Genomic DNA, 18,954 nt, shown 5'->3' with positions numbered 1-18,954 from the left:
CTGCACTCGAGAAGAATGTGTAGTCTGCTGTTTTAGGATGAAATGTTCTACATATATCTCTTAAGTCCATCTGGTGCAGTGTGTCATTCATAGCTATTGTTTCCTTGTTGATTATCTGTTTAGATGATCTGTCCATTGCTATAAGTGTGGTGTTGAAGTCCCCTACTACTGTGGTAGTATTGTCAACGAGTTTCTTTATGTTTGTGATTAATTAATTTATATATTTGGGGATTACCACGTTGGGCGCATAAATGTTAACACTTCTTGGTGGATAGACACCTTATGATATAATGCTCTTCTCCATCTCTTGTTACAATCTTTCTTGTAAAATCTGGATTGTCTGATATAAGTATGGCTACTCTGGCTTTCTTTTGACAGCCATTACCATGATAGATGGTTCTCCATCCACATACTTTCAATCTGAAGGTGTCTTTGGGTCTAAGATGGGTCTCTTGTAAACAGCATATAGATGGATTTTTTTTAAATCCATTCTGTTACCCTATGTCTTTTGAATGGAGCATTTAATCCATTGACATTTAGAGTGAGTACTGAAAGATATGAATTTATTGCCATTGTGTTGCCTGTGGAGTTGGAGTTTCTGGTGGTGCTCTCTGCTCCTTTCTAGTCTTTGTTGCTTTTGTCTTCTTTGTTTTGTTTCATCTTTCGTCTCCTCAGAAAATCCTCCTTAAAATATCTTGCGGCGCTGGTTTAGTGGTCATGAATGCTTTTGGTTTTTGTTTGTCTGGGAAACTCTTCATTTCTCCTTCTATTTTGAATGACAGCTTTGCTGGATAAAGAATTCTTGGCTGCATACTTTTCTGATTCAGCACATTGAATATATCCTGCCAGTCCTTCCTGACCTGCCAAGTTTCTGTGGATAAGTCTACTGCGAACCTTATCTGTCTTTCTTTGTAGGCTAAGGACTTTTTTTCCCCTTGCTGCTTTCATGATTCTTTCCTTGTCTATGTATTTTGTGAATTTGACTATGATACGCCTTGTTGATGGTCAGTTTGTGTTGAATCTAATGGGAGTTCTCTGTGCTTCCTGGGTTTTGATGTCTGTGTCGATCTCCAGGTTTGGAAAATTTTCCACTATGATTTGCTCACATAAACCTTCTACCCCTCTTTCTCTTCCTTTTCTGGGACCCCTATGATTTGTATGTTATTCCTTTTTAATGAATTACTGAGTTCTCTAATTCTTATATTGTTTGAGCCCCGCGTCAGGCTCTGTGCTGATAGCTCAGAGCCTGGAGCCTGCTTCAGATTGCGTGTCTCTGTCTCTCTCTGCCCCTCCCCTGCTCACACTCTGCCTCTCTCTCAAAAGTAAATAAACATTAAAAAAATTTTAAAAAATAAAATAAAATAACTAAAATTAAAAAATTTAAAACAACACAAAAAAATCAAATAAAGGATATCAGATCCTAGTTGCGTTTTGATCTGGTTGTTGAAAGAAGCTTGGTAGAATAGAGAAAAAAGGGAAAGAAAAGAAAATTTTTTAAAAAGTAAAAAAAAAATAGGAAAATGTTTGAAATTAAAAAATGAAAACATAAAATAGAATAAAATAAAATGATTAAAGTAAAATAGAATTTAAAAATTTACAAAAAAATTAAAAATATGGCAGAAAAAATTAAGGAAAAATCTTTTTTATAAAAACGGAAGAGAAAAAATAAATTTTCTCTCTTTCTGTATTTAAGAATAAGAAAAGAACAAGAAAAAAAGATTGAATACATGGGCCAGAGAACAGAATGAAACATTATTGAAATTACATCCAGTTTTCCCTAGAAGTCAAACTATGAAGTACATTATAGTCCATAAACTAAGCAGGCGGAGAGATTGTGGTGGTCCTCTAGAGCATGGTTGGTGCAGTTTGATGGGGCTTGGCATAATGGCTCTGTTCTCCACTAGATGGCGCTTCTTACCTTAGTGGGGTGGATGATAGGGGTGCCTGTAGGTGAGCATGCACATGCTCCAGAGAAGTGAAAATGGTATTGCTCAGCTACCCAGTTTCCAGCATCAGAACCCTGTGCTCTCACCAACTGTGAATTGAGCACCCCTCGTTTGTCTCTGGCTTCCATCCACTCCCCTCTTCTATGCTGTCTGCAACCTCGAAGAAGTCGTCAGCCTGCCAGGCGGCACCTCCCTCCTGAATTTTATCTCAGGTAGGGCTGTGTTTCCCAACCGCTCACTTCCGAGGGCCCTGTGGCTTTGACCCTCTCTGACCCTCTGGGAGAGGGTCTCGCCGAGCAATGGCTGGATGCCAGCCCGCCCCCAGGAATGTTTGCACGACTGTGCTGCTGCAGATGCCTAGAGACTGCATCCAGGTGCCAGCCCGCCCCAGAAAAAGTTCACGCAATGGTGTAACCGCAGCATGTCAGGGATTATGGTAAATCACAACACACATCGGGCACCAGGTTTCAATGCCCCTTAATGTCCTTATTCCAACACCAACAAGCATGGCTGTTCTCTAAGGGTGTGCTGGGAACTTTGTCTGCGGGGAGGCTGCACAGACTCTACCGAATGTCCTCTCAGCAGGGGATCCACCTCTCCCTGTGTGGCCCGAGGACCCCTCAGACCTCACTGTCTGCTTCTGGGAATTCGTCCTTCCCACCAGAGCTCCGCCAGGTATCAAGCTGCTGCGCAGTTTCAGATTCTGCAATCCCCTGTTTATAGAGTCCTAATGGTATTTAAACCCTCTTCTTTCGACAGATACCATACGTTTTCCCTCTTATGTGGATCCTGAGAAATGTAACAGAAACTCATAGGGGAGAAACCCATGGGGAAGGGGAAGGAAAAAAAAAGAGGTTAGAGTGGGAGACAGCCAAAGCATAAGGGACTCTTAAAAACTGAGAACAAACTGAGGGTTGATGGGGGTGGGAGGGAGGGGAGGGTGGGGGGTGGGTATTGAGGAGGGCACCTTTTGGGATGAGCACTAGGTGTTGTATGGAAACCAATTTGACAATAAATTTCATATATTAAAAAAAATTTTAAAAAATAAAAATAAACCCTTTTCCTTCTCCTTTCTCCTTTCTCCCTTTCTTGTTCCATCTTTTATGGGTGTTTACTTTCTTCCGCTTTTTCTCCAGCTGCTTTCAGGAGGAGTGCTTTTCCTGTATTCTCCCCACTGACTCCCTCCTCACTCAGCAAACAGAAATAGCTCCCTATCCTCCATGGCTTCTGTCTCCCGCAGTTAGCCTCTCTGTGCTGCATACTTGCCAGGTTCTGTGGCTCAAATTATGCAGATTGCTGTGTTAATCCTCAGCTCAATTTTCTAGGTGTGCAAGATGGTCTGGTGTTGATATAGCTGCATTTCAGGGACAAGAGAAGCACAAAACTTCCATGCTGCTCTGCCCTGTTGGCTCCTCTGACTGGTGGTAATTTTTAAATGAAAGATAACTCCAAATAGATTGCTGTGTTATGTTCCACGTAATGTTAAAAAAGCAGACTCTGGAACCTACTATCGATTCAAATTCTGAGTCCTCCATCAACCTGCTGTGTGCCCTACCTTCTTTGTGTCTTAATTCCCTTATTCACAAAATGAAGGTTTAAAAATATTTATCTCATAGAGTTTTGGCTACTCAGGAAACAAATATTGGGGCACCTGGATGGCCCAGTCAGTTAAGCGTCCAACTCTCGATTTCAGCTCAGGTCATGAGCTCACTGTTCATGAGTTCAAGCCCCATGTTGAGATTCTCTCTCTCCCTCTGACCTGCCCCTACTTATCCTCTGCCTCCCTCTTTCTCTCTCTCTCTCTCAAAAAAAGTTAACATTAAAAAAACCAAATATTTATAGAGCACCTACTACGTGCTTCTATAATGAGTTAGAATTTTTTTTTTTTTTAAAGGCTGGTGTTTGTGGAATTTATATTCCACAAGAAAAGCCAGGAAAGAGGCAGTAGACAGAAAAGCAGGTAAATAGTATATCTGAATGTGACCATGCTCTGGAAAGGAAGAGAAAGAATAGCAGGTTGGGGAAATAACAAAAATCACAGAAATGGGTGGGGGTGTGACCTGAAATAAGATGATAAGACTAGAATTAAATAGTTTGAGGAACAAATCAAATAATGGGTATCACATGCTTATCACAGTATGTGATATATTGTAAACAATATTAGCCGTGAGGAGGAGAATGCTAATGAAGATCGCACGAATCCCGTATTGTAAGTGTTAGCATAATTCAACATACGTTTTTTTTTTATCCCTAAAGGTCATCTTCTCCCATTTTACTAAATCAGTATTGAACCACGGTTTAAACAACAACAACGTAAGGTGGTTTCCAGTTATTCAAGCACCCACGTGTCACACTCTGGTCCAGGAGGCTCCGAGAACGGGTCGGATAGCATATGGTAGAAGAACAGTGAGCCTGCGATCCATCCCCAGACGTGCTGTATTCTTGCCCCAGTTAGATCGGATATTTTGTGGCAAGACCCACATAGCAGAAAACACTTATGCCTCCTAAAAAGTGAAAGACGGGCTTCCGGGATGTGTCCGTGAATATGGAGGGGTTTGTAGTTACCCGGGAAGGTGGTGAGCGGAAGCAGGCACCCCACCAAAGGAGGCAACAAGTACGGGTGGGTGAAGACAAGAAAGGGTGTGTTGTGTATATATAGGGGTACAGCAGTTTGGCATGGCTGGCATGAGAGATACGACATTTGGGGGACGGAGCATGTCCGAAAGTCAAATTGGAACAGTGCCATAATAAAAGACCTCCAAGCATGTGAGAGGTTTGGAACTTACCCGGTAAGTTACAGAGAATCGTTCAACAATTTAAAAGGGAGAATAGGGCGCCTGGGTGGCTCAGTCGGTTGAGCGTCCGACTTCGGCTCAGGTCACGATCTCACGGTTCAAGAGTTCAAGTCTCGCCTTGGGCTCTGTGCTGACAGCTCAGAGCCTGGAGCCTGCTTCAGATTTTGTGTCTTCCTCTCTCTCTGCCCCTTCCCCGCTCACGCTCTGTCTCTCTCTGTCTCTCAAAAATGAATAAACGTCAAAAAAAAAAAAAAAAGAAAAGAAAAGGGAGAAATAACAGAATCAGATATGCAATTTAGAAAGATGATTCCAGCTCCTGCTGAAGAGATAAATTCCTTGAGACCAAAAAATGGGGGACCATATGTCATCATTGGGGGCCCTATTGACAGTGGGCTCACAGTCCGAAAATAATTTAACCAACGGTTGGCAAGACTTTTAATAAAAATGGGTTGATGGGCTTAAAGGCACAACAAGATAGACATCTCTATCATCAAATAAGTGGGAGTAGGAAATTCTTATTTCGAAGAGAAAGCAGGGGGTGATGGTTTTGATTCGTTTGTTTTCGCTTTGTTTGGCTTTGTTTGTTTTGTTTTAGGTTGTCAGAGTAAATAGCGGGGATGAAGTAAAACTGAAGGCTTAAATAGCAGGCTGGGAACAAAATCTAGCAGTACGGCCAGGAAGAACAAGCTAGAGCAAATCCAGTTGGTTTAGGGTGCTTCACGTGGGTGGCAGAAAGATTCTGAGGGGCGCCTGGGTGGCTCAGTCGGTTGAGCGGCCGACTTCGGCTCAGGTCGTGATCTCGCGGTCCATGAGTTCGAGCCCCACGTCGGGCTCTGGGCTGACAGCTTGGAGCCTGGAGCCTGTTTCAGATTCTCTGTCTCCCCCTCTCTCTGACCCTTCCCCGTTCATGCTCTGTCTCTCTCTGTCTCAAAAATAAATACACGTTAAAAAAAAATAAAAAAAAAAAGAAAGATTCTGAGTTGTTAGATTTATTCATTGTTTATTATATAGTCCATTTATTCATGGTTGGTTCAAGTAATCACTCCTGAATTTGACCACATATTTAAGAGTTGAGCAATGAATGTTTTCTAGAGCTGTTTCCTTCTCCGATGAATAGAAAACACATTGGTTTTGTCTGAATTCATGTTTATGAACTTGGTTGGACTAATAGGTCAGAAGTCCATATCCTGCTTTTCTCAGAATTCAGAGGCCAGAAGTGAAAGTGAATCTTTTTTTTTTTTCAGATCATTCATTATTTTTTTTTAAAGAGGAAGAGGTATGGGTTGTCTGGTTGGCTCAGCCAGTGGGAAGTGTGACTTTTGATCTCAGAGTTCTGAGCTTGAGCCCCACTTTGGGCATAGAGGTTACTTAAAAATAACATCTTGGGTCACCTGCGTGGCTCAGTTGGTTGAGCGTCCGACTCTTGGTGTCTGCCCAGGTTGTGATTTTGCAATTTGTGAGTTTGAGCCCCCCCCACATCGGGCTCCATGCTGAGAGTGCTGAGCCTGCTTGCGATTCTCTCTTTCTCCCTCTCTCTCTGCCCCTACCCTGCTTGTATTCTCTCTGTCTCTCTCTCTCAAAATAAATAAACTTTAAAAATAAAATCTTTAAAAATAAATGAATAAGTAAATAAATAGGAAGTAGCTGTTGCCATAATTCAGCAGGTTCCTTTTTCCTACCCATTAGCATTCAGACATTTGTCACGCAGTCAGAATGGCTGAACTTAGAATGACAAACACACACTCTTAGTAATGACCAAATATCTAATCCTCAATTTGGGGAATCTCTGTGTGTGTGTGTGTGTGTGGTTGGGGTGGATTCTTCTGCTCTTCTCTGTTCCTCTGACCGATCTAATAATTAAATTGATGTGAGATAGATGCAGAGGTGAGGGAACCCTGATCACAGAGAGAGGAGAGTGTGATAGAGAGTGAGAGAGAGGGAGAGAGAGAGCGGCACACAGCAGGTCGCACAAGGAAAACACTTCCCCAAAGCAACTGACTGGGAAAAGGAGAGAGGCTGATTATTGTCAATTTTTGCAACCAGAGGAGCTTCAAGGCTGGAGTTTTATAGGTCTGTTCCTTGGCTGGTATTGAGCCTGGCAGGGGCTGTGGTGTTCCTGTAGAGAAGGATAGCAGAGGACTGGGAACAGACAGCATGATCTTAAGGATCCCCCAGGACGTATTGGGAGAGACAGTTCCCCCTCCTTGGAGCATATCTGGGAGAGCTGACACTGCCTCTCAGGGGACAAAAAAGTCAGCGGGTGCCTTTGCACTGCCCCATTCCTTAGCATAGTGGCAGAAACACCTGCTGAGGGCAGCTAACCTGGATACTGACTTTTTGCTGTGCTTTAAACTCCAAGCTCCTCCATATTCATGAGACTACGTTTTTGGGACAAACTGGCACCACGCACAGCGTGGCGAGACCCTCCCCCAGAGGATCAGCATGGGTTCTCACCATGCTGGTTCCCTAAAGTTTGGGATTTTAAAACCCAGCCAGCCTGCCTGATATAGAAGACAAGTGCACTGTGTGATCCTGGGCAGATAGATGGCTCAGACACAGACAGCGTGAAGGCAGGGATAGGAGGGATGCCTGGAACACAGGAGGGAAGATTGTTCGCTCCTCTGGGAGGGATTCTCGGGGAGCAGTGACTATGAACTTCCCTCTCCAGAAAAAAAGGGAGAAGGCTAGTGCCGTTTTTCTTCCCCAACTGTCAGCCTGGACCGACTTCACTGAGAAGAACAACACCCACAGTGGAGGCTTGAGCTGCTCACACCAAGCCCCACCCTCCTGTACTCTGCAGGGGCTTCTTTACTAAGGAAGTGTGCCCGAGAACCAGCGCAAAGGGCCCCTTGCCCAGAAGACCAACACAAACCACCCAAACGCACCAAATCTACAGACCACAGAGAGCTGCAAAGCTTCAGCTCTAGTGGAAATAGCCTCTTTTAACAAGCAGACCAGAACACATCTAGTTGAAACTCGTCACACTCTGGCCCAGGTCCAAACACTCCCCACTGCAGACAAGGAGAAACTCTGCAGCGGACTGACCTGAGGGAAAGAACAGCTAAAACACAGCAGCAGAGTGCACACAGAATGCACCAGAAACACTTCCTGAAGCACCAGGCCCTGGACAGTATATGACCTCTTCTTAATAAAGGCATTATCCTCAGGAGCAGGAAACAGAACAGCCTCTCCTAACACAGAGAGGAAGACAGAGGCCTAGACAAAATGTCAAAACAGAAGAATTCATCTCAAAAGAAAGAACAAGAAAAGATCACGGCCAGGGATGTGACTGAAACAGATATAAGTAATATGACTGATCCAGAATTTGAAACAACAAGCACAAGGATACTAGTCAGGCTTGAGAAAAGCATGGAAGATATCAAGGAGTCTCTTACTGCAGAGATAAAAGACCTAAAAAGTAGTCAGGCCGAAATAAAAAAATGCAATAACTGAGATGTGAAACTCACTGGATGTTATGACCACAAAGATGGAAGAAGGAGAGGAATGAAAGAGTGATATAGAAGATAACACTATGGAAAATAAAGAAGCAGAAAAGGAGAGGGAAAGAAAAACATTGAATCACAAATGCAAATATAGAGAACTCAGCAATTCCATAAAGCGTAATAACATTTGTATCATAGGATTCCCCGAAGAAGAAAGGGAAAAAGGGGCAGAAGGTTTATTTGAGCAAAGGCTGGGGACGGATTGGTAATTTAGGTAATTTGGCCTTAATAAAAGTACCTGGGGTATTGTCTGTGGGCGAATTGCCCTCGACAGGTCCCCCTGGGAAAAGAACCATTAGGAAAAGAAAATAAGGTTCCGCAAGAAAATTGTGTGGCCTTGCATTTGGCCCTTGACATCCCCTATGGAGACTCCTCTACTTACAGGAAGGATAGCCTCATACATTTGCCAACAAAGGAGACCAACAAAGGAGAGACATGTATTTGAAAGCCCCACTCCGCCAACTAAGGAGTGTATGTACAGACACAAGTCACTCTAACCCCTAGGCCCACTTGGCCCCCAGGAGGCATTCCAGATGATGATTGAACCTAGTCGGTTAAAGTACAAAATGGTTCATTCGTTCCTAGGTGCATTGTCTCTCTGAGAATGTATGAGGTGTGGGTTCCTAAGGCCCTTTTGGCCCCCTCCTGGCACCTCGGACCGAGGCGAACGCTTTTGTTCCTCAAACCACAAATGGTTCAGGGAAACAACTAAGAGGTCATGTCCCTGTAACTGTTCCACTTGAGGTGTTGAGAGATCGATGACCTTTCATGAAAACAGCAAAGCAAACACTTCATAGATTATAGATAAACATAGATACATAATGAAAATAATGTAAGAAATTAATCAATAAGCAAAGGGCAGGAGGGAACGTTATGAGAAAATAACCATGTTATTCCTTAAAGGGTGATTACACATAGGAACATTTTTAGAATTAGGTAATGCAAGAAAACATAGATGACGTATGCTACAAGGAAATCACTAACAAATATAATGCTACGTTTGCCACAATAAATCGGCCAGTTCAACATTGCTGTTGTCTGTGTCCATTTTTATTTTTTGTTTTTATTTTCATTTTTTATTTGTTTTGTTTTATTCTCACTTTTTCGCCGATGCCGTTCATCCTTCGGAAACCCCTGGACCTTCTGGAGCTGGACTCCAGCATGGAAGAAATGGATAAATTCCTAGAAACATATAAACTGAAGCAGGAAGAAATAGAAAACTTGAACAGACCAATAACCAGTAGAGAAAATGAATCGGTAATCAAAAATCTCCCCCAAAACAAAAATCCATGGCTAGATGGCTTCCCAGTGGAATTCTATCAAACATTTAAAGAAGAGTTAATACCCATTCTTTTCAAAATGTTCCAAAAAATAAAAGTGAAAGGAAAACTTCTAAACTCATTCTATGAAGCCAGCATTGCCTTGATTCCAAAATCAGACAAAGACCCCACCAGAAAGGAGAATTATAGTCCAATATCCCTGATGAACAGGGATCCAAAAATTCTCAACAAAATACTAGCAAATTGAATCTAATAGTACATTAGAAGAATCAGTAACCACGATCAAGTGGGATTTATTCCTGGGTGGCAAGTGCGGTTCAATATTCACAAATCAATCAACACGATATCCCACTTCAACAAAAGAAAAGATAAGAACCATGCTCTCAACAGATGCAGAAAAAAACATTTGGCAAAGTACAGCAGCCACTCTTGATGAGAACCCTCAACAAAGAAGGCATATAGGGAACATAGCTCAACATCATAAAGGCCATTAATGAAAGACTCACAACTAATATCATCCTCAACAGGGAAAAACTAAAAGCTTTTCCTCTACAGTCAGAAACAAGGCAAGGATGTCCACCCTTACCATTGTTACTTAACATAGTACTGGAAGTCCTACCTTCAGCAATCAGACAACAACAACAACAAAAATAAATAAAAGGCATCCAAATTGGCAAGGAAGAAGTCAAACTTTCATGATTCACAGATGACTTGATACTCTGTGCAGAAAACCTGAAAGATTCCACCAAGAAATGGCTAGAACTGATATATGAATTCAGTAAAGTCACAGGATACAAAATCAAGTACAGAAATCTGTTGCCTTTCTACATACCAATAATGAAGCAGCAGAAAGAGAAATCACGGAATGAATCTCATTTCCAATTGCACCAAAACCCATAAGATACTTAGGAATAAACCTAACTCAGGAGATAAAAATCTAAGGGTGCCTGGGTGGTTCAGTCGGTGAAGCGTCTGACTTTAGCTCAGGTCATGATCTTGTGGTTTGTGGGTTCATGGCACCAATCACTTGACTAAAATATGTGTTTCTCCCATCAGAACACAGAAGGAGGCTCTGTTGGTACTGGTGGGGAAGGGAAGAGGGAAGCCCAGAAATCTCTCTCTTGATCTGGACCACCATGTAGCCAACACGTCTAGAAGGAGCCTGAGGATGTTCAAATGATTTCTTCCATAGGAAGCTAAATCAGACTTTGGAGGTCAGAACACGGGCATAATGAGTGAGGTTCAGAACACATCACCCCCAAATATGGTACTTTAGCCTACAGAATATCTTATGCTGGAAGAATTTGAGAAAACGCCAGAAACAGGAAGTTCACTCTGATTGTCTCCTCCTCCCCAACCTCTTATTAAAAAACACAAGAGTAGGAGATAAATCTCTCATGTGAAAGGTATCCTCCCTATATGAGGGGAAAGGGAAACATCCTTATCACCAGAAACAAGGACTTCAGAGCTGAGAAGGGTAATAAATAAACCCTCTTACCTCTTCACCATTTGCTACCCCTAGCCCAAACCTCTTTGTCTTGCCTATTTGTCACGTATTTATTGTTCCCTCATCTAAAAGGTATGAAAGCTCCCTGCTCTGCTCACTTCTTCTGTCTTCACTCTCTTGCGAAGTCTCCCACGTACATGTAACCAATTTAATAAAAATCGCATGCTTTTCTCCTACGAATCTGTCTTTGTCAGTCTCACTTTCACACCCAGCCAGAGACACTAAGAGGGTCAGGAAAAATTTTCCTTCCTTATGGCAGAAGGCTGTAAATGTGTGCCAGCCATTTAGGGGTAAGTAAACCATCTCAGATAGAGTATAAAATAGGACGAGGTCTATAAGCCTTCGGTGCACATCAGCACATAAAAAATCAGGAAGCTGTAGTTCATATACCACAGTTTTCGTGTATTTTTATATTTACTGTTTCTGTTTTGTTTTAATTGGTATTTTAGAAAAGTTTTGTGAAAGTTCCAATCTGTCTTCGCTGTGCTAAGGAGGAAGCCTAGAAATGAGTTTGTGTCCGCACTTTGGCCAAAGTTAAAGGGCACGGAGTTGACATACAGGTCAGTGTAAGGTGCCCAAAACAACCCAGGTGTGAGAGCAGGTAGAGGAGGAAAAGAGCCACTGGCTGGCTGTTGGGCCCTTTTGAAGATTCTCTTACAAAATAAAAGCTTAGACGTGCTTCCTTTCTTTTAAGTAATGCATTTGGCTGTTCCCTTCCAGGCAAACCCAGACCTCTAAAGTGAAAATATCATCACAGTCTCAGGAAAGATTCATTGTTGACCTTTAGTTGTTTTTATTCCAGGATACTGGATCACCAAACAGCTGGGCGAGATGATCCCTCCCTTTAAAAATAAAATAACATTAAGCGATTTGTGTAACAGTATCTGACAACTTCTTTCTGTAAGAGACGATTATTACAGTTACAGCTGGCCTCATTAATACATACTGTCAGTAGTTCCTTACTCCTAAATTTAAAAAAAAAATGTGTTTTTTAAAATCTTGAGTGGGCTAATGCTTGAGTTTCTGTCATTACCAATGTATTTGTATTAATTATCACCGTTTTCCTGCATGTTTTCAAAAGCGGTTTTCCTCACAGGGGAAAAGTTAGCAAGCTCCATCTATTTGTAAGGCAGGAATTTTTTTTTTTTTAATTTTTGTTTGAAAGCAGGAACAATAGTAGAAAACTGGACCATTTGTGACAAGTCAAGTCTAAAGCAATAGACTTGGAGGCAGAAAACGGAACAGTGGGTACGAGGCGCCCCTGGGACAAACTTTACCTACGTCCAGGCTGCTTAGAATTGGTGATAGCTGTCTCATTGACCGGATTTCTTTTCAGTTTAGAAATGGCAATGACCTTGAGGGTTGCAAAGCAAGTGCCATAGGCAGAGTGTCATCTAACCAGGCTTGTATTCCCAACATTAACTATGATCTATGTAACTTCGCCGCCTTGGTCTGTTTTACTTGGTTCCCAATGACACTGCAGTCGGGAAATTGTGTTCTGCCCCCTCCCTTCCTCTTTGAAGGTTGTTGGCAGGGTGAAGAAGGAGAGCTGCAAAAGCACGTCGAGGGTCTCATGTTGAACATCCCACTGGGCATCTCTTCCCAGATGGCGTCCGTCTGATTTTGCTGCAGACAATAAGATCGTGAGGATTCACAGCCGAACCGCAGAACCAGTTTACCAGTTGGACTCTAGAGTGTAAAATGTTGAGGGAATCCATTTAGTCTGATGGGACTGACGGAAGGGAACGGGAGGAAGAATTGTTCATTAATTAAGCCAAGATTTAACGAGTGCTTAATATAGGCCTATTGAAGCAGGTGTTACTAGGAAATAAAGGGAAAGCTAAACACAAGGCCTCCTCCCTCTAACCAAAATCCATGTGGGAGAACAAAATGTCGGTAGCAAAATAGCGAAGTGGAAAGTCAGAGCTGTTTTGGTTAAACTCAGGGCCACGTATAGGAATTCGGGGGTGATAGGCACCCTGCGTGGTACACTGTAGAAGCCCTTTCCAGGACACAACACGCAGCTCTTGTGTTCCCTCTTCCCTCTTCACGGGCCACTCTTCTTTCTTTCCTGTAATATTATGGGTAAGCCCTAGAGGCCTGGGTGTGCCCAGAACACCCTGGGTTGAGCATCATCTGAGCCACCGAGACACCTGGTTCCAAGCGGGCATGGCTCCTTCTGGCTGGAATCTGCCCGCCCCCTCCCCTCCCCCAGAGATCTGCACTTTAAATGGCGCCGGAAGAGATTTCTCAGACACGGTGCGAGAAGTTTCCACTTGAGGAGCAACGTTAACTGACTAAACACAATAGAAGGATGTGGCAGTTGCTGGGTAGTTTCTTTGTGGCTGGGAGTCCATAGTGACCAGCTTCTCAGCTTTTCTTCTCTGGCAACAAGACTGCTGATTCCAAAGAATCGCTTCATAAAGCATTTATAACAGATGCCATATGGGTTGTGGGGCTCTTTCTTTAAATTCCCTCCTACAGAGAGCTTATTTTTCCTTACTCACCCTGTTTTGGGTACTGCTGTATCTGTTTTAAAGAACTATAAATACAAAACCAAATCCTCCCCACGAATTAGCCATAAAAGTCAGATTTTTTTTTTTTTTTTTTTTTTTATGGGAAAGATGGTTTTTCCCAGAGAGTTTTGTCTGGTTTACAAATGACAAAGGACTTGCTCAGCATAATTGTCTTTGGGCGGGCTGGTCATACTCAGAGATGCCAGAGACAGGAAGAAAATGTTATTTCTGCTCTAAAATGTGTTGTATTTTTTTCATTAAACATTTAATTCCAGTATAATTAACATAGAGTGTTACATTAGTTTCAGGGGTACAATATAATGATTCAATTCTATACACTACCCAGTGCTCATCATGATAAGTGTTCTTTTAATCCCCTTCACCTATTTCCCCCACCCCCCCGGCCACCTCCCCTCTGCTAACCATCAGCTTGTTCTATATAGTTAACAGGTTTTTTTTGGTTTGTCTTTTTTGTTTGTTTTGTTTCTTAAATTCCACAATATGAGTGAAATCACATGGTCTCTGTCTTTCTCTGACTAATTTCATTTAGCATTATACTCTCTAGATCCATCCATGTTGTTGTAAATGGCAAGATTTCATTCTTTTTTTTTATGGGTGAGTAATGTTCCATGTATATTATATGTAATATATATTTCATATATGACATATCCGTATATAATATTGTGTGTGTGTGTGTGTGTGTGTGTGTGTGTGTGTGTCTGCGTGTGTGTACCACATCTTTATCCACTCATCCATTGATGGACACTTGGGTTGCTTCCATAATAAATAATGCTGCAATAAACGGGGGGGGGGGGTATAGATCTTTTCAAATTAGTATTTTTGTATCCTTCCATAAATAGTACTGAATATCATAGTTCTATTTTTAATTTTTTGAGGAAATTTTATATTGTTTTCTACAGTGGCCGCACCAGTTTGCCTTTCCACCAACAGCGTACAAGCTTCCTTTTCCTCCACATCCTCACCAGCACTCGTCGTTTCTTCTGTTGTTAATTTTAGTTATTCTGACAAGTGTGAACCTCATCGTGGTTTTGATTTGCATTTCCCTGATGATGAGTGATGTGGAGCATCTTTTCATGTGTCTTTTGGCCAACTGGATGTCTTTGGGGGAAATGTCTATGTCTTCTGCCCATTTTTAAATTGGATTATTTGGGGGTTTTTTTTTTTTGGTGTTGAGCTGTATAAGTTCTTTATTTAGTTTGGATACTAACCCTTTATTGGATATGTCATTTGCATATATCTTCTCCCATCCCATAGGTTGTCTTTTAGTTTTGTTGATTGGTTTCTTTGCTGCGAAAAACTTTTTACTTTAATAAAGTCCCAATAGTTTATTTTTGCTTTTGTTTCCCTTGCCTCAGGAGACATATCTAGAAAAATGTTGCTGCGGCCAATGTCAGAGAAATTACTGCCTGTACTCCCTTCAAGGATTTTTATGGTTTCAGAGCTTACATTTAGGTCTTTAATCCAGTTTGAGTTTATTTTTGTGGATGGGGTAAGAAAGAGGTCCAGTTTTATTCTTATGCATGTAGCTGTTCAGTCTTCCCAACATCATTTGTTGAAGAGACTCTTTTTTCCACTGCATATTCTTTTCTCCTTTGTCAAAGATTAATTGACCATATAATATGTGTACTTCTTGAACTACTTAGTACTGCTTTTTATAATCTTTTTCAAATGTTTATTTTTGAGAGAGAGAGAGACAGAGACAGAGCACAAGTGGGGGAAGAGCAGAGAGAAAGGGGGACACAGAATCCAAAGCAGGCTCCAGGCTCTGAGCTGTCCGCACAGAGCCCGATGCGGGGCTTGAACCCACGAGCTATAAGACCATGACCTGAGTCGAGGTCAGACACTTAGCCAACTAAACCACCCAGGCACCCCGAAATATTTTGTATTTTGACCCTGCGTCAGCTACGCTTAAATTAACAAGAAAATGAACGCTTTAGTGTCTTTAGGGCCTGTAGTTTCTTTCCTGCTTTAAACTAACCAGGCTTCCAGATTTTGCAACAAAATTCATTTGCAGAGCAGAGACCTTGTTGTGGTATATGGAGAGGTTGCAACATCCTCTGGTGCTGATAGCGTGGGTAGTTGGCCGTATATAGTGTTTGTATAAACTGCATTTCTCTCCTTGAAAAGGACTAAATGTAGTTGCACGTTTACAGATGATCTCAGCCTCACATTATAGCATTCTGCAGTCCTAGATCAACTGGTCACTTAACACTGTCCCTCCCGTCCCAAAGACACCCCTGCCAAGAAAAAATAAGTTCACCGCCAACTTTCCCATCTTTCCAGGAACATTTGAGGCTGGGGGGAATTGTATATACTGCAGAAGTTTATACGCCTTGATTTATCCAAAGGCTTTTTAGAAGCTGTCACTTAATACTGGTATTATATCTTCCAGGGGTCTATGGTAGAGGTCATTAGCTAAATGCCATAATGCTGATGAGTTGGGGGATCCTCAGATTTGTGTCAGTGTTCGCACTTGTGGTTCGTTGTAGAGTCTACCGCTGGAGTTAGCGTCCACATAGAAGCTTTATGTTAATTGCAGACAAAAACTGCTTCTCTCCCCCTCCGGCTGCTGCTGAGCAACCTTGGAGCATCCCAAGGGCAGAGGCGGCCAGCTGGGTTAGGTGTGCCGTTTGGTGCATACAGCGTGGGGACTCTGGAGAGCAGCACAGCCTATAATTCCCCAAGTGAGAATCCAAGAGGGAAAGGGGAAAGAAATAGATCTCACCTGCAGTAGGTTCTAACCAGTCACAACTCCCTTGGGAAGAAACCAGCTCAAAATGTCCCTAGGAGTTACTGAAGTTAGAATAGTCCAGTGATTACCCCATAAGGACAGGCAACCAAAGGGAAGGTAAAATTTGGGTGAAATGCTCTTAACCTGGCCAAGGTCATTGCTGAAATATGCCATTGTCTGGACAAAAGTTTTACAAGTGTGGTCTGCGGGTAAAGGGGAGATGTAAAGTTCGGCTTTTAAAAAAAATTGTTCCCAGCGGTGGCCATCTCCTGAGCCAGAATGAGGGTTACCAAGCAACAAGAGAAACAAAGGCCAGTTCCAAGAAGTTCATTAATCCTCACAGCTGCAGGGCTTTGCTCTACTGTTCTCCACCCCAATGGAAGAGACATCCCCAGTCAGAATTGATCCCACTTCTCTCTGTCTCTGCCCTCCCCACGCCCTCGTGTGCCACAGCACTGTGTTAATTTTAGCATAGAATACATTTTGCTGTTGTATCATCACTTTTATTTAGTATGTCTATATGTTTTCCAATTAGATCACTGGCTCCTTTAGGACAGGACTCATGACTTATTTGTCCTACCGAGTGCCTCAAACAATATCTTCCTATACATAATAGGTTTGTGATATATTGAATGGTAACTGCACGTTCATTCTCTTTGCCTATCAACATGCCAGCCCCCCTTTAAGGTTTATCTCAGCTGCTCCCTCTTTCAAGAAGCCTTTCCTTATCTCCAACGTGCTGTCATTTCCCTCTGAATTCCTACAGAATTTCTTTACCTCGTCTATGAAACTTATTTTGCCTTGTATTGCAGTCATTCTACAGTGCTCCTTCGGGATAGAAACGACATCCTCCTTGGCTCTATAACCTTGGATACAAAGACTTGCACAGACTTGCTCATTCACTTACTCATTCCTTGCGTGAATATAACTGAGCAGCAATTGTATGCATTCTCTCCCAGGGCTAGGGGTGTAAAGCGAGTAAAATAGACTTGGATTTTAGTCTCGCAGAGCTTAAAGCCTCAAGGGGAATTTTGACAAGTAAATGGAAAATTAAAGTTCAGTGCTTTGATGGGAGATAGAGACCACGAGATCACTTGACCTGATTTGGGGGATCAGAGAAGATTTCTCTGAGTAGGTGACACGCGTGCTGAATCTTAAGGAATCAAGGAGCTGCATATCCAGAGACTAGGAAGTGAAAGAGAGACTGGTATATTTAAAATGGAGGGAGAAGCTTAGAAGTTAAGAAGATGTGGTATATATATACAATGGAATACTACGCGGTGACGAAAAAGAACGAAATCTTGCCTTTTGCAACCACATGGATGGAACCGGAGGGTACTATGCTAAGCAAAATACGTCAGTCAGAGAAAGACACATAGCACACGATTTCACTCATATGTGGAATTTCAGAAACTTGACAGATGACCATAGGGGAAGAGAAGGAAAAATAAGATAAAAACAGAGGGGGAGTCAAACCCTAAGAGACTGTTAAATACAGACAACAAACTGAGGGTTGGATGGGGGTGGGGAAAGGGGTAATGGCTTATTAAGGAGGCCACTTGTTGGGATGAGCACTGGGTATTACATGTAAGTGATGAATCACTGAATTCTACTCCTGAAGCCAAGACTACGCTGTATGAAAAGCAATGTGGATATTTCTATCAAGAGTGTTTGATGTACTAGTTTTGTATTTGGGACTCATTCTCTTCTTTTTTTTCTTATTTATAACGGGAAGTTTGTATCTTTTTAAAAATTGAAGTATAATTAACATACAGTGTTATATTAGTTTCAGGTGTACAATATAATGATCGAACAATTCTATTCATTATTCAGTGCTCATTGTGATACGTGTACTCTTTATTTCCTTTGTATATTTCACCCGTTTCCTCCCCCCCCCCCCCCACTCCCCTCTGGCAACCACCAGTTTGTTCTCTGTATTTAAGAGACTGGTTTTTTGTTTCTATCTTTTTCAATTTATTTTTATTTTTATTTTGTTTCTTAAAGAGATTCGTTCTCAATGACATAATTTTTAAACTTCTTTATTGAAATATTATGACATACAAAAGCTGTATATATCAGGGTGCCTGGGTGGCTTAGCCAGTTAAACATCCAACTCTTGATTTTGGCTCAGATCATGACCTCACGGTTGTGCGATCAAGCCTGATGGTGGGCTCTGTGCTGACAGTGTGGAGCCTGCTTGGGATTCTCTTTCTCCCTCTCTCTGTCTCTCCCCTGCTTGTGTTCTCTCTCTCTCTCTCTCTCAAAATAAATACATAAATATAATATTCCTTAAAATATTCAAATAATAAAGATTGGTTGCTAAATGTCTGCATTAAAAAAAAAAAGTTCTCGAACTATCATGTCCTTAACAAATAAATATACCTTTAATGAAAAAATGAATAAATAAATAAATAAATACATACATACATAAACACTAAAAAAAAAAAAAAAAGAACAAGGGGCACTTGGGTGGATCAGTCGGTTAAATGTCTGACTTCAGCTCAGGTCATGATCTCATGGTTTGTGGGTTCGAGCCCCTCATGGGGCTCTGTACTGTCAGTGCAGAGCTTGCTTGGGATTCTCTCTCTCTCTCTCTCCCTCCTCTTCTCTCTCTGCCCCTTCCCCACTCATGCTTTCTCTCTCTCTCAAAATAAA

The sequence above is a fragment of the Panthera leo genome, chromosome F3 (genome assembly GCF_018350215.1).
Source record: "Panthera leo isolate Ple1 chromosome F3, P.leo_Ple1_pat1.1, whole genome shotgun sequence".
NCBI classification, from domain to species: domain Eukaryota; kingdom Metazoa; phylum Chordata; class Mammalia; order Carnivora; family Felidae; genus Panthera; species Panthera leo.
Note: the sequence above shows the minus strand (reverse complement) of the source record.